At 34.8% G+C, this 17,525-nt stretch overlaps 1 long non-coding RNA gene across 1 annotated transcript in view; it reads left to right on the forward strand.

The window, feature by feature from the left end:
- Positions 1–1,423: 1,423 nt before the first annotated feature.
- The window catches only part of LOC144375380 (uncharacterized), a 60,315-nt gene continuing 44,213 nt past the window's right edge, over positions 1,424–17,525 (forward strand). The window contains exon 1 of the long non-coding RNA XR_013435115.1: positions 1,424–1,597. This is a non-coding gene — a long non-coding RNA (uncharacterized LOC144375380). The remainder of the gene's footprint in view (positions 1,598–17,525) is intronic.

Consider the following 17,525-nt stretch of genomic DNA (forward strand, 5'->3'; position numbering starts at 1 on the left):
CCAGAATTTCATATGCAAAAAGATTTGAGTACAAGTTTCCTCACTGAATATTTGTTTATAAAAGACAAAAATAGGAGATAATCCATTGTCCATCAGAATAGAGCAGGTTAAATATATCAGCCTCATACTGCTGAGATATAAAACATACACAGAAGTTCTTTAAACAGTAACACAAAATAATTTACATGACTTATTGGTATATCTGCCTGTGCACTTACATGCACACACCCATGCATTTACTCCTATGTTGGCTTATATAATATACATAAAATTCCTTAGAAGGTTATATAAACAACTACAACAGCTACCTCTGAATAAATAACTGGGTACTTGGGGGTTGAGAGAGTAGGATGATTTTTTACTATCATTTTTTACCTTTAGAATTTTTGTAATTCTGAAATTACAAAATTTTAGAATTTTGTAATTCTAAAATTACATGTTGATGTATTGCCTTTTAAAAAATAAATTCGGGGGCTAGGGATTTAGCTCAGATGGTAGAGTGCTTGCCTTGCATGCTCAAGGCCCTGAATTCAATTCCCAGCACCACAAAAAAAAAAGGAGTTTTTGGGCTGAGGATGTGGCTCAAGCGGTAGCGTGCTCGCCTGGCATGCGTGCGGCCTGGGTTCCATCCTCGGCACCACATACAAACAAAGATGTTGTGTCCGTCGAAAACTAAAAAATAAATATTAAAATTCTCTCTCTCTCTCTTTCTCTCTTAAAAAATTTCAGAAAAAAATAAAGAACTTTAAATTGGGTCTCTTAAAACATGAATGTTCCTTTAGAATCCCCTTTCCTAAGGTGACTAAAATAGTTTAAAGTCTACTTAACATAACAGGATTTTGTTGGTCCTTTTAGTTACTACTGGAGTCATAAGTTGGATTATGTAGTTCTGTTTGACTTGGTATATTCCCTTTTTAATCATTTTTATTTGTTCTTTTTAGTTATCCTTGAGAGTAAGATGTATTTTAACATATTATACATACATATGTATAATATGTTAAAGTACATGGAGTATAACTCCCAATTCTTGGTATGTTCTTAAGCTTCTTCTCTTCCTACCAGCATGTGAATGGTTTCAGACTCAATGTTTGTGATTCAGATTTTTATAGAAAAGTTTCTAAAATTGATCCAATTATTTGCCTACAGGTTGTGTTCTCTCATGCCTATTTGTGTGTATGCATGGCTCTGCATTAACTAACCTTGGATCAGTAACTCATTCTTGGGTAATCATCTGTAACCAAGTAGAGAACACAATTTCAGTCACATGTGGTAGGAATCCTTTTGAGAGTCATTGTCCTTGACCCCCACTTCTGCTAGCCACTACTCAAATTTGTTTCCTCCTCCAATGACATACCTCAAAAACAGAAACAAAACACTTAATCTGTCTTTATTTTCCTCCTCTCCATAGCTATTAAATCCATTTAAATCCATTCCAATCAAGCTTTGATCCCTACTAATCTGACACTGCTTATCTCAAGGTCACCAATGAAGTTTGATAAATGTCTGAATTAAAAGGGAATGGTCAGTCATAACCTTATTGGACTTCTCTGCTATCTTATTGGCTATTTGGCAACCTAGAATCTGGAGAGTGACACCGGTAAGAATTTCTCTGTGGACTCCATTTTTTTCTGTATTATTGGGATGTACGTGTGTGTGTGTGTGTGTGTGTGTGTGTTGTCTGTTTTTTGAATGCATGTATGTAAATTTTGCATAAACTTAAAATTTTTTTTAAATAAAATACTTTTTAAAAATCTTAGGATATTAGTTTAAAGCATGGCTGCATCTAGGAGTTCAAGAAAATTCCTGATTACTTTTCCTTCATCTTGGCTCTATTCTTCTTAGTTTTAACCCACATTTACATTGTTTTTACTTTACTGCAATATGAATTGTTACTTCAAAATCACTATCTATTAGTAGCTGAGCTTCCCTCCACTAAGAGGTTCAAACACGTTCTGCAACTGAGTCTCAATGAGCTTTGACAGGGAGTAATTAGGGTCTCCCTAATCTGAGGGGTGTGATATTCCTTGGCTAGGTAGGTCACCTGCTCTCATCTTTGGAGTTATGAAAGGAAACAGTTCCTTTGGTACCACAAGAATAAAGACAGAAGCGTGGCTTTCCGAGGAGAATCAGGGTACTGACACAAGAAGAAGAGTAGAGTGTTTTAACTATAGACATAGTATCTATTTTCTTTTAACTTTGTTCAAAAACTTAATGCATTTTTTGAACTCTTGCAACTTCTTTTAAATCATTTCTAAATATATTTATTTACATTTCTACCAATTATCTGAAAATAGATGTTTAGCATTAAGGTTGTACTCTCCTAGACCTTAAAAAATACACCTATTTTTTTCTTATGTGATTTTTCAAGTTTTTTTTTCTGCCAAGTTGTGATAGAAATGTTTGAGTCCTAAGGCACCATTGGTCAATGGGAAGAAGCAAAGCAATGCTTTCTCCAGTACTACAATATTCTCTGAATAAAAATGCAAGCTAGTAATTTGGATGATCTTAAAGAAAAGTGTAGTTCTGTTTTATTTCATAAAAATTTACTTTCAGGAATAACAGGCCTACATTTCAATCCAATGTAAATGAGAGTTGTTTGAGTAATTCCTCTTAGCTGGAAGGTATATTGACTATAAATCTCTAGCTTGTCTCATCTCAATAAACTCTGCATCTGTGTGTCTTTGAAATTGGATTGAAATTACAATGAGACAAGGGGATGACTATGATGGGAAAGATAAACTGTTAGATGCTGTTAACATTTATTATGACCATCTCTACACATTAGTCCAGAGATAATTTTGGAAAAACATAAATTAATGATTACAGGGGGAAGGCTGCCATGACTTAATGAAACATATCGCTCTCCTTTCCCTACTGGTTTTATGTCAATGTGGAGTAAATTGTCTGGCAGAAACATCTGTTTATCTCATGGAGCCAGCCAAAGTAATCTCCTTTTGCACAATTTCTTCAGTAGGTCAGATGGATGAGAAGGTTACTGAAAATGACATTAAAAACAACAAAATAACTACCACAAATGTGTGCTAAACACTTCTTATGTTATAGGCCTTGATGATACAATAGTGGCACAAGAAAGCACAGTCATAATCATAAGGAACAAGTCTAGGACTACTGAAAAAAAAAACAGCAAGTAAAATGAGGACTACTCTGGATCTTTAGTCTTGCTTAAGAAATCATTGAATCAATTCTTGGACATGTGGATTTATATGTGTTACTCTGCATTTTTGATCTCATCTAAGTACTGAGATTATTTTATATGAATTATATTTCCAGTGATTCCCCAAGTCCACTATAGGTACGTTAGTAAAACTCTCTGGTTTGACTGATAGAGATGGAAAAGGGATCCATAGTAGACAACCCAAGTTAGCCCTAGAATTGAAAGGTATTCTTCTTTGTCTGTGCACATGTGCATGCACATACACAATACACATACACACATGCACACACTTATTTAAATGACTCCTCATAATCTCAATCTCGAAAACCCATGAGTAACTGGTAAAAATAGAACAGAAAAATGTCTTCTCTCTGAAGACTCAGAGTCACTTGTCAATTTACAATTTTAAGATAATATTTATTTATATCGAAATTAAAAATTTTAAAGTATTTCTGGTTGTCAAATAATAATCATGTATATTTATGGGCTATACTGTGATATATTGATATTTGTATTCATTATAAAGAGAGTGTTCTAAAAGTTTCACCAGATGGAGAGTTTCACAGGCAAGTCAGCTTGTCCTTGGTTTTTCTATGTGTCTATTCCCTCATATCCTTATATCCTTCTAGTTTAGGCATCTCTCTCCGTGTCCCTCCCTCCTTCCATAACACACATGTCTGTGTGACATGTGTGTGTATTGACAAGTACATACATATATAGTACATATTTATGCATATATATATATATATATATATATATATATATATTATAATCTCCTCTAGAGAAATAGAGCAAATGAAGTGTTCAATTTCCAAACCTTTGTGTAGTATAGAAATTAGCTTACTTAACATGATAGTCACTAACAAACTTCAAGATGGTCTTTGCATATGATTTATCCAATAAATTCAAAGCTATAGTTTCCTTCATTGACTCTCCTATGGCCAAAGTTCCTACAGGCCCTGGATTGATCAAGCTACTGGAAAGCAAACTTACTCTTAAATGTACTTTCCTCTAATGTATATAAATGCTCTAATTATTTTCCACCTGCATTTTTATCTTGGTTCTTTCTTGGTACTTTCTCACACTTCCCATACATCCAAGGTATTAGTTGTTTGTGTGATACTAAGAACAAAGCTGTGGCTGGGTGTGGTGGTGCACACCTGGAATCCCAGCAGTTTGAGAGGCTGAGGTAGGAGGAACATAAGTTCAAGTGCAACCTCAGCAATTTAGGGAGATCCTAAGCAACTTAGTGAGACTCTGAATCAAAATAAAAAATAAAAAGGGCTGGGAGTGTGACTTAGTGGTAAAGCACCTCTGACTTCAATCCCCAGTACAAATCAAAACAAAACAAAACAAAAACAACTCTCCTACACACTTGTGGGGGACATAGCATGGTATTAGACAAACACTGGATTGGCAGCTCTGCTCAGAAGACTTGTGTAAGATGAAATATCTCTGGCCAAAGGGACAAAACTGCCAGCATTGGTGTTGTACAAATATTAGTGTTTCTTCTGCTATTTATGCCATCTGCAGATGGTACTGAAGCCTATGTGTATATAGAATGTCATTTGTTTTAACATCATGACATGTCATTTATTATTTATTTATAGGCATCATTGTGACAGTTCTAAAATAAAAATATTGAACTGTGATGTGGGAAATGTTTATTTTATCCAATATAAGCCAAAAAAATCAGGTTCAGTATATATTGGTGTATTCAGAAATAGGTTGTTCAAAAGCGATTGACTATATGGACAGAAAGAAGACTAAAGAGATGATTGTTGATTTTTCTTTAGTTTGACTTCATGTCTCCTTATTTATTCCATCATTTAAAGCAAGTAGGGGAGAGAGCTTTCATGAGAAAAGCAGTGTTGTAGGGAATATAGCCAATAAATCTTAACATTCATCTCAGCAAAAAAGCACTCCAGGCAACAGCTGGGAGATGTTGTTCTTGCTGATTTTTACAAATAAATGAAAAGTGAACAGCAAGTAGTAATAGGAAAGTCTGATCTGCACATATCATGAGACACTCCTCTTAAGGTGTTCCATCAGCATAGCCTTCTGAAGGAGAAGACCTGGGGTCCTGGTTAGATAGAAATACAGAGTAAGTGCCAACAACAAGGCAGTCCCAGACTTGTTTTCACTTCCATATTTCTGGTTCATGTGTCCAAATAGCTAAATTATGTCCCCTTTACACGGTAACAGTATTTGTTCTGATTCCTCTTTTGTATCTCTCATCCAGTTTTCCCCTCCATCCTGAACCATGTTTCTTCTAAGAACTTCAAATTCTATTTTCTTTATAGAAAAGAGTCTATACATATAAAAAAATGCAACCTGTTATGGTTTAGATATAAAGTGTCCCTCACAAGCTCCTGTGTGAAAAAATGCAAGAGCATTTACAGATAAAATGGCAAGATTATAAGAGCTATAAGGTAATAATCCACTGATATGGATTAGCTGGGTGATAACTGCAAGCAGGCAGGGTATAGCTGGACTAAATAGGTCACTGGGAATGCCTTTGGGGGTATATATTTTGTCCTTGATGAGCAGAGCTCTCTGTGTTTCTTGGTTGCCATATCCTGAGCTGCTTTCCTCCACCATGTATTTCTAGCATGATGTTTTGCCTCATCTCAGGCCAGAGCTATGGTCTGTTGACCATGGATTAGAACAATGAAACCATGAGCCAAATAAATCTTTCCTCTTCTACGTTGTTCTTGTCGGGTCTTTCGTCACAGCAATGTAAAAACTGAGTAAAACACAATCTGAGTCAGATTCTCCAGGCTTCCAGTGTTTCCTTGGGTAACTAAATAGTTTTATACATGTTTTTTAATTAAAATGTTTAATGCAGGCAAAGTGCCATTTTTAAAAACTAGGAAAAGAAAAGCAAAAATGGCAAAACAAACAAACAAACATAGTTTCTGTTCTTAAGGAGTATGTAAAGGTAGGTGCTAGAGAAGCTATCACCTTGTGTGGGGATAAGATAGTTTAGGGGTCAACTTTAGAAGCAAAAAAGGGTTTATGAGGGAATATGTGTTCATTTTGCTACCAATAACTATGCTTGGCCCTGGGCATACAGACACACCATTGGTGTGCTCTTGAGGAAGCCCTACTCTTTTCAACACACCTTTTTTAATGAACAGTCTGAGCTTGACAGTGGCCCTTTTTTATATCTGAGCCAGGCATCCAACTGCCTGAGGTGAAGATACTGCACATTTAGAAGTTTGCCTAGGAAGGATCAACTGCCCAAATGTTGAGAGTCCCAATGATGTTTAGGAAGTCGTATTCCTCCAACTGGGAAGACAAAAGCCTTTGCCCATACAGTCCTGGGCTTGGATGCAGCATTTTTCAGGCAACAGGTCACACAGAGCCCTGTTTCTCCCCATTCAGTGAATGCTCTCACATGCTCTACTTGTGGTTATAGAAGACTGTCTGGGCTTCTGTGAAGACAACAGGTGAATGTAAATAATTTTAACAATGGACAGGGAGGTAGGAACAAAGAATATTTAGCAATAATTCTCCAAGTACATGGTATTTTATTAGCCAGGTTTTGAGGGAAATGCATTAAGAATATCAACACTCATTCCTTAACATTGTTTTCATGTTTAAAATTTTTTTACAGTGCTTTTACAAAGTCTGTGATATAAATAAGGAAAATTCAGTATCATTATTTTATAGTCTAGGAAAATGAGGCTTATAGAGTCCTAGAGGATTTTCTAGTATCATATAAATTTATTCACAAAAAACCCGAGCACCTGACTCCTAAGCCCAGTATTTTTTGCTAGTCAAAGCTTAATACATAGCACCATGAAATGAAAAGAGTATGACTAGTCCAGTCATCAAGTCAGTGTTCCCAGTTCCCTCTAAAAGGTGGTTTATGGTTTCTTTTAGACATTCTATTAAAACATGTGGGGCCTATTTTTAATGATAGAATTTTAGATTATTATGATATATATATATATATATTTGCTTAAGGCAGTTTCTCATATATGTGATTATTTATCACTCGTCTTATAAGAATCAATGATAATAGTGCAAATGTCATATTCACTCTCAAATTGGAATGTGATTAGTAAGAAAAAAAAATGAAACAAGACATGTAGACTATGGGTCAACCCCAGGTTTGTTATGTGACTTGTGAAAAATATCAATATATTTTGGACTGTTTTTTTGAGAAGTGAAAATAGAAATACCCATCTCAACTCATTTCATCTGCATTGCATTTCTTTTCATGTTAGCTATATGAGTTGGCTCTAAGAAAATTAATAGTTGAAGATGAATACATAGGGGTTTTGTATATGTTCAGATACTATTCACAAATAGAAAGTTTAAAATTATATAATAAAACTTGTCCTTAAAAAGATGTTAGAGTCAAGGCAAAAACAGAAACAAAAAGCATTGGTATAACTTCAGAAGAAGGAGACTGAATTAGTTATGTAATAATTTGAATTCAGCCTTAAGATTCAGATACAGGGATGCCTTCTTTCACCACTTCTATTTAACATAGGTCTTAAAGCACTGGCCAGAGCAATTAGACAGATAAAAGAAATTAAAGGAATATGAATAGGTAAAGAAGAACTCAAATTAGCACTATTTTCTGATGATATGATTCTATACCTAGAAGACCCCCAAAATTCCACCAGAAAACTTCTAGAAATAGTAAATGAATTCAGCAAAGTAGCAGGACACCAAATCAACACCAATAAATCAAAGGCATTTCTGTATATCAGTGATAAATTCTCTGAAAGAGAAACAAGGAAAACTACCCCATTTGCAATAGCATCAAAAAAATGTAAATACTTGGGAATCAACTTAACAAAAGAGGTGAAATACCTCTATAATGAAAACTACAGGACGCTAATTAAAGAAGATGTTAGAAGATGTAAATATCTACTTTGTTATTGGATAGGCAGAATTAATATTGTCAAAATGACCATACTACCAAAAGCACTATACAGATTTAATGCAATTCTGACCAAAACCCCAATGACTTTCCTCATAGAAATAGAAAAAGCAGTGATGAAATTCATCTGGAAAAATAAGAGACCAGAATAGTTAAAGCAATCCTTAGCAAGTAGAGTGAAGCAGGTGACATCACTATACCAGGCCTGAAACCATACTCCAGAGCAATAGTAAAAAACAAAAACAAAAACATGGTATTAACAACAAAATAGACTTGTAGACCAATGATACAGAATAGAGAACATGGAGGCAAACCAACATAATTACAGTTATCTTATGTTTGACATAACATAAAAACATACATTGGAGAAAAGATAACCTCTTCTACAAATGGTGCTGGGAAAATTGGAAATCCATATACAACAAAATGAAATTAAACCCCTATCTCTCACCATGCACAAAACTCAACTCAAAGTGGATCAGAGACCTAGGTATTAAACCAGAGACATCGTGTCTTTTAAAAGAAAAAGTAGGCCCAAATCTCTCTCATGTAGGAGTAGGCCCAAACTTCCTTAATAAAACTCCTATAGGGGGAAAATTATTATCGAGAATAAATAAATGGGATGGATTCAAACTAAAAAGCTTCTTCTCAGCAAAAGGAACAATTAGTAATGTGAATAGAGAGCCCACTAATTGGGATCAAATTCTTACTACACGAACGTCTTTATATAATATAAAAAGAACTAAAAAAATCTCAACACCGAACAAACAACCCAATCAATAAATTGGCCAAGGAACTGAAAAAGCACTTATCAGAACATGATATACAATCAATCAATAAATATATCAAAAAATGTTCATCATCTCTAGGAATTAGAGAAATGCAAATCCAAAACTATTCTAATTTATCATCTCACTCCAGTCAGAATGGCAGCTGTTATGAAGACAAACAACAATAAGTGTTGGTAAGAATGTGAGAAAAAAGGTACGCTCATACATTGCTAGTGGGACTGCATATTGGTGCAGCCATTATGGAAAGCAGTATGGAGATTCCTTGAAAATCTGGGAATGGAACCACCATTTGATCCAGCTATCCCACTCCTCGGTCTATACCCAAAGGACTTAAAAACAGCATACTACAGGGACACAGCCAATGTTTATAGTAGCACAACTCACAATAGCTAAAATGTGGAGCCAACCTAGATGCCCCTCAGTAGATGAATGGATAAAATATGTAGCATATATACACAATGGAATAACACTCAGCAATAAAAGAGTATAAAATCATGGATGGCAATGGAAAAGATAATGCTAAGCAAAGTTAACCAATCCCCAAAATGCAAATGCTGAAATGTTTTCTCTGATAAAAGGAGGCTGATTCATAGTGGGGTAGGGAGGGGGAGCATGGGAGGAAGAGAAAAACTCTAGATAGGGCAGACAGGTGGGAGAGAAAAAGAGGAGGCAGGGGATTAGCAAGGATGGTGGAATGTGATGGACATCATTATCCAAAGTGCACGTTTGAAGACATGAATTGGGTGTCAACATACTTTATATACAGAGATATGAAAAATTGTGGTATATATGTGTAATAAGACTTGTAATGCAAAAACAAAAACAAAAACAAAGTACATGTATAAAGACATGAATTGGGGTGAACATACTTTATATACAAAGATGTGGAAAATTGTACTCTATGTGTAATAAGAATTGGATGCATTCTGTTGTCATTTATTTTTTAAAAAATCAATTAAAAATAGAATACAAATTACAATAAGTGTTGGCGAGGATGTGGGGAATAAGGCACACTCATACCTTGCTGATGGGACTGCAAATTAGTATAGCCGATATGGAAAGCAGTATGGAGATTCCTTGGAAAACTAGGAATGGAACCATCATTTGACCTAGCTATCCCACTCCTTGGTCTATACCCAAAGGGTTTAAAAACAGCATACTCTAGGGACACAGCCACATCAATGTTTATAGCAGCACAATTCACAATAGCTAAACAGTGGAACCAACGTAGATGACCTTCAATAGATGAATGGATAAAGAAAATGTGGTATATACACAATGGAATATTACTGAGCGATAAAAGAGATTAAAATCATGGCTTTTTCAGGTAAACGGATAGAGTTAGAGAAGATAATGCTAAGTGAAATTAGCCAATCCCCAATAACCAAATGTGGAATTATTTCTCTGATATAAGGATACTGATTCATAATATGCTGTTGGGGGGTCGGCAGGGATGGGAGGATAGAATGAACTCTAGATAGGGCAAAAAAGAAAAGGGGGGGGAGGTGAAGAGAGGGAGCATAGAGGTAGGAAAGAAGGTAGAATGTTATGGTCATCATTACCCTAATTACATGTATGAAGACATGAAGAATGTGACTCTAGTTTGTGTACAACCAGAGATATGAAAAATTGTATTCTATAAGTGTAGTATGAATTATAATGCATTCTGTTGTCATATAGACCAAATTAAAATTTAAATAAATAAATAAATAGATAGATAAATAAATAAATAAATAAAACCAGGTTTAGAGTAAAAAAAAAAAAAAAAGGATTCAGATCCAATTCTAAGAGATAAGGAGCTACCTGACCAGAAAGGATGAATTTATGCTGATTTTTTTCACAGTTTTTTAAAAAGTGTTATATGAATAATGTTATTGGGTTCAAATAAACTTAAGGAAGACTTGAAAATCAGTACTAAACACTATCTTTTTTAGTACCTTTAAAAATGCATTTTAAATATTTAAAGATTTAGATATTAAGTTGGACATTTTCCAAGCATGTTTGAACATAGAACATATATTTTCTGAAAACATCTCACCTAATTTAATTTCTTTGGAAAGCATGCATGCTCAGCATTTTTGCATACAGTAGAGAAAACTCATCGGCTTATGTGGAGATGAAGTGGTTTGAGGGCAGAGGTAGGAAAAGCCTGCTGAGATTTAGGTGAACAATCATTGGTGGGAAGACGATATTCAAAATTAGCAGCTTTCATTCTGCATGTTCATCAAATTTTGTAATTGAGTATTCACAAGATGAAAACTAATCAGGTACAAGTAGGATCATGTTCTTTTACATTACCATCAACCAATCTAAGGGATTTACTGTGTAATGTTGGGAATAATCAAAGCTGACTTAATTGTTAAATGCATAACAAAGAAAAACCTGTGAAAAATAGAAATTTATTTTGAATTTATATTTTGATATTGATTTAGGAAGTTTGAAAATTGCTATGTGGAAGAGACAAGTTCTGTGAGTTATAAAAGAAAAGCTGTCTTTTCTTTTCCCAGTGTCCTTTTGTGAGAAGTTAGATTGGTGATTTGAGATCTTATTTCTTGTTTACCATTACAAATTCCTCTCTAATAATTTCTTTAGCTATATCCTATACATTTTGGGATGTTATACCATCATTTTCATTTGCCTTAAAGTATTTTCTGATTTCCCTTTTAATTTCTTCTTTAGTTTCCCTTTCGATTTCTTCTCTTAATTTTCCTTTTAATTTTTCTTTTTCCCTGACAGCTCTCGTTACTAATTGCTCTATTCATTAATTGCTTGGCGATTGGTCTATTTTTCATAATGCTCCAGAGCATAAATTGTTGTTAAAAAATAATCCAACCAAATTCTGTCTCCTTTGTAGGGAGTTGTTGAGGTCAGATTTTTGTTTGTTTGTTTGATTGTATTTTAACTCCAGGGTGGTGCCTCCAGCTCTTATAATATAGTTCTCTCTTACAAACTAGCCCACCTATAATTTAGACCATGCCTTCAATATCCTTTCGGTTGCCTTTCACAATAGTCTCCATGATTCTCTAGAGTACCCTTAAACTTATACTTCTCCAAAATATGTTTTAAACAAAGTTATCTCTTTGAGTATGATATTAATGCTGTCATTTTTTTTTCTAACATGCTTCTCCCCTCCCCTGGCACCAGGCACATTTTCTAAGCTAGGGCTCTGGATCTGTGAGTAGCAACTGTACAAAATTACAAGTGACATTCCTAGTTTAGAAGCTAATTATTTGGGGAGGAGAGGGTGTAGGGGAAATCATCCTAAGATCCTCTTGGCTTGCCTCTTTATGCACTGATGTATGTATGCCTCACAAGTCAGGGGAAAATAAATCAGGGTCTATGTCTCATCACACCATATTCAAAGTCAAATATCTCTTCTCTTCTTGCAATGCCATGATTTTATTGTTTTATTATTGCTGAGTGTTATTCCATTGTGTATATATGCTACATTTTTTTTTATCCATTCATCTACTGAGGGGCATCTAGGTTGGTTCCACAGCTTAGCTATTGTGAATTGTGCTGCTATAAAGATTGATGTGGCTGTGTCCCTGTATTAAGCTGTTTTTAACTCCTTTGGGTGGGATAGCTAGGTCAAATGGTGGTTCCATTCCTAGTTTTCCAAGGAATCTCCATACTGCTTTCTATATTGGCTGTACCAATTTGCAGTTCCACCAGCAATGTATGAGTGTGACTTTTTCCCCACATCCTCATCAACACTTATTGTTGTTAGTGTGCATAATCGCTGCCATTCTGATCCCCTCCTTATACACACTTACCCGGGACTTTGCTTTGAAATAGATAAAGATAGTTTAGTCAATATGAGAAATGCTAAGAAGCTAATCCTCCCAGGAAGAAAGCTCTCCAACCTGGAACAAATGTGGCAGGAGTTTTGTGTTCTTGGCTGTGTAACTCTGAAGTGGAAATTCTACACCTTGTTGATCAGGGAGGTAAAAGAGTGGTTCTGGTTGAAACATCAAATACTGTTGCTCTTCTTACTTCGTTTTCATAGGTTTTCTCGAACAAATATTTCTTCATTTCCTTTTTTTTTACTTGGGATTATTTCCTGAGGCTTTAAATGGTCGTTGTTTTTAAATCTGGATTTCCTTCACTCTGTCATGCCAGATTCAATTTTGCCATTCTAAAGATGTGATAGGCACAATTGATATATTGTTATTCTCAAAGTACTTATAGGCATGTTTTAATATATTTAGGTGTGGCAATATTTCTGGATATATTATTAAACCAACTTTTTTTGTACATAATGTATATATAATAAATTCACCAAAATGTACTTTTCAATGATTTTTGACAAATGTGTGCCTCAGTGTAACTATCAACCTAATCAAAATATATTACTTCCAAAGACTTACTTGTTCCACTTCTGAAAGTAACTCATACCACCCAACTTCCAGCCCCAGACAACTACTGATGAGCTTCCCTCACACTGCAGATTAGATTTGTTAGATTAAGCTCTTCTTAATCACTTCTCCTATCACAATGATGCATAGCTTGATTATAATACTTCAGACTCACTGCCAGTACATTGATCCTTCAATGAACTATTACAAGGACAATGGTTGTGACTGAATAAGATTGTAGAGCTACTGAGATGCCTATTTGGTTCTTATTTTCTTTTTTTCCTAGAGAGATCTCCACAACCAGCCACATTCTGCTACTATTTTTCATTTTAATTTAATTTAGCTGGATTCTGTTTCTATTGCTTTTAACAGAGGGTCCTTAATTTTCATAAAATTTCCCTTTTTGTGATGTTTAGTGAAGAAAACTTTATTCAGAAGTGAAGCATTGATAGTTATAATATAACTAATTCTGTAATAGATACAGAATTAGTTGATCTTGGTAATAAGTGTGTTGCTGTAATATGGAGTAGAATGAAACATTAATAAGTGTACAGTTAGTTTATGTGTTCAGTGCTTAGTAAAATGTGTGGCAAATATTGCTTTCTTAATATGTATTTAATTCTATGAACAAACTCTGCCTGCTATAATGAACATCAGTAATCAGAAGGGGAATTTAAAACATAAGCAGATAATTATCATGAATAACCTATTTTTTAACAAAATAAGTAACTGTGAAATGAAACTGTAAAGATGAAAAGTATTTGGAAATTGTGTCTTGTGACTTAATTTTTTTGCTTAAGTTGGAGGCAGCAGTCATTTGATACTTTTTGACCATTCCATTTTCTGCAAGCAAAATATAAGTGGCGGTTCAGAATCATCAAACCATTGCCCTGTCCTTTGTAACTTGTAGTTGTAAGCAAAGATAATTTAGGAAAGAAACCATTATTATCCTGAGGGGTTGGTTTTAACAAATGGTATATATGAACATTTTTTTAATCACTATCTGCTACTCCGACTTTTGGCTTCAGTCCTGTGCAGTCATTCACCTTCAAACCTCTATTACACCACTGCTGATTCTGCACTCAACTATGCTGAGAAATAAGCAGTTTTGACATTCAGCAGCCCAAGGCTTTTCTCTCCTTGAAAGAATTATGTAAGTCAGCTACATGTGGTTTTGTCTGCTAATATGGTTTCAAAACAGATGGCGAATTCTTACCTCAGTAGGATGGAAGGGCCCTGAAAACATTTATCAATACATACAAGTTGAATTGTAACTGCTTGTATTCCAGGGCCTTCTGGAACATATAATTTATTATCTTAGATGCGTACATCTAGGTAGTATAAGATATCAAATTAAAAAGTATGGCAATCCAAGAACTTATGGTTCTGTTCCTGATATAAATCAGAGCCAAGCTATCTACCATAAATGGATGGAAAAAAAGCTCATTTAATTGAAACTTTATTAATCAGGAGTTCCCCCGGACTCTTTTCCTTACAGTTGTTCCTGATACTTTTGCAGCTAGGGTGACAGGATTTTACTCTGGTTGTATTCACCAAAGTCACTCCACTTTTTTTTATTGTGGTACTCTGTTGGATATTTACTATCTCTCTAATAACTGCCATGGACTTTAGATCTTTCTCTCCTAAGATCTATACTTTTATCTGTGTCCTGGCCATCTCATTTTACCACTCTTGAGAGACAGTGACAGTTTTTGTGTGCAACAATCCATTATTGAGAGTATGGATAGTCCTATAATAAATGTATAACTTAACATTCTGAGTGTTTGCACAGTCACTATTCTTAATGAGCAAAAAAAAAAAGTACAATGTAAATCTTTTAACCTCATCTAATTATAACAAACACTAATGGAGTTTATTGTCAATCCAAACTGCCTCCAGCAAAGGTAACTATGAAATTTCTATTTGAGATTTATTTTGTTATTTGATGCTTAACTGAAATGAATTAAGATTGTGTGTTGCTTACCTTGATCCACAGTCACATTTGATCTATTCTCTATAATGATAGAAATGAAAAATAATGATAAGGGAGAGTCTGTTCATGTTTGAAATTAATCAACTCCATAATTTGTGGTTTTTGAATGTTTCTCAGAAATCTACATTCTTAGAGATTGTCTTCTAGGGCAACAGCAGAAAGAATACAGAAAAAGTTCAGGAAGTGCCAAAGTAAAGCTCCTTACACCCTCAAGAAACATCTATTTCAGCATTCCTTAGGTCTTCCACACAAAGTTTCAGAGAGTCTTTTGCAAAGTTTATTTTTTCTTTTCCTGGAATATAATATTTTGAACTGTTATCCCAGTAACAAGAAAAAGTTAATGGAAAAAATAGAATTCATTTACCCCCCCCCCAAAAAAAATTGCTTATAAGATATTTTGATTGGGCACATGCTGTCTGGACAGATTCACAAGTATCTAAAAGTAGTGTGCATTATAATACTTCCTCTCACAGTATCAAACTCTGAGACTCAACCATTTTTCCTGTTTGTTGTTTGTTCTAGGACTAGTTTCTCAGTGGTCATACCCCTCTCAGATTCTTTAGATTTGGCTAGTGACAGAATGCTAGACTTGAACCTAGTCTTAGAAGTTTGTACTGTTCAAATTACATCCATCACCTCAAGAAAAGCAATTAATGTGCTTTTGTATCTCAAAATGTTGCAATACTATCTTCATTTTTTTCTCAACTGCCTCCTCTAAACACTGTCATTTCTCCTTATCTTGAACACCTATATAATAAAGAGAGTACAAGAAGGTTCTCCTTGGAAATTTGGTGGAGAAATAAAAGTCACCTAAATGTCCAACAACATATTATTCAATGATTTGTGACAACACTTAATGGAATACACATAACTTGGGAAAATAATAATGTACATATGTAACTACTTTAATAAAAAGCTGTTAATGATATGCATTGTGAGTATACTGAGCAGTAGGCTATATCATATGGCACCAGAGAGTCTGAAGTCCTGCCTTGCCACTAACCTTTAATCCAATGGAAGATACCAGCAGCAGATAAGTAAACAGATTACAAATGTTCATGAAAACAATTCACGAAAATTGTTATCAAAGAAAAAATTGTAGTATGCTGTGATTTCTGGAAAAATTTAAGTGTGCCTGTACATAAATTTAAAAGTACCCATAAATGTATCACAAAACTCTGGTGGCAGTTTAGGGGCTGTTGGAAGAACAGATATCCAGAAGATACATAAATATAGTCATGCCAGCAGCTGTCCAAAGTCCCAGGTGATCAGTCAGTTCTGTGTCATATTGGCTATTAACTGTCTTGAATACTACCACTGGTTACTAATATATTCTTTCCATTATTACATTTTTTATATTGTCTAAATTCTAAACAGATTGCTTTGTTATTTCATAGTGAATTACACATATTTTAAACATACAAAATTAAAGAGAACATTCACTTATTTACTCAACAAACAATTTTAACAAATGTTAAGAAACTGCCATTTCTGTTTTAAGATTTTTTAAAAAATGAAATAATCACCCTTCAGCTTAGCAACCTAGAGAGAGGCCCACCCCACTACCCTGCACCACTCCCTCATAGAGAGGTACCCCGCACCCAGGGTTTCGTTATTCACCAAAGTGTGGCTCACAGCCCAACATCAGGGTACATATAAGCTTAAGGCTGTGACTACCATGAATCTACGATATTGCCACTTCTATCAAGGGACAATAATAAGGACCTGGTAAAATATCACCATGGACCCTGTGGGCCTGGCTACACAAGAGGTATCTCTTCATGGGGTGCTAACAGTTATCCTGTTGCTGAGGTAACAGGGAGTCTTGCATGGAGTTGCCTCTCTCTTATTTCTCCTATTAACAGCCAACTTCTTATGATTACCCTTTCACTAGTCATATAAAACAACACCTCTATATTCTCACATCCTACCTCATGAACATCTCAGCCAATTCCCCCAGTTCCACCTAAACCATTAGAAACTATAAACCATTACACAAACCTATTGATTACATGGTAGAAGATAACCGAACTCATAATTTCTGATTATAGTGACAAAACTGTAAATGTAAAAATAGAAGCTAACTGATCTATGGCTGCACATTAGGTACATTGAGTGGTATAATGTTGATCTCCCTCTTAAAGGTGAGGTATTGGTAACCTGCAGGGATACTATAAGATAATAGGGCAGAAGCTGTAATGCCTTGGATCTATACTTCAAGAGAGGAAGACACATAGACATCATGAAAAAAACAAGGGAGGAAAGTGACCCAAACAAACCAATACACTATAACAATAGAATCCATAGA

The sequence above is a fragment of the Ictidomys tridecemlineatus genome, chromosome 2 (genome assembly GCF_052094955.1).
Source record: "Ictidomys tridecemlineatus isolate mIctTri1 chromosome 2, mIctTri1.hap1, whole genome shotgun sequence".
NCBI lineage: Eukaryota > Metazoa > Chordata > Mammalia > Rodentia > Sciuridae > Ictidomys > Ictidomys tridecemlineatus.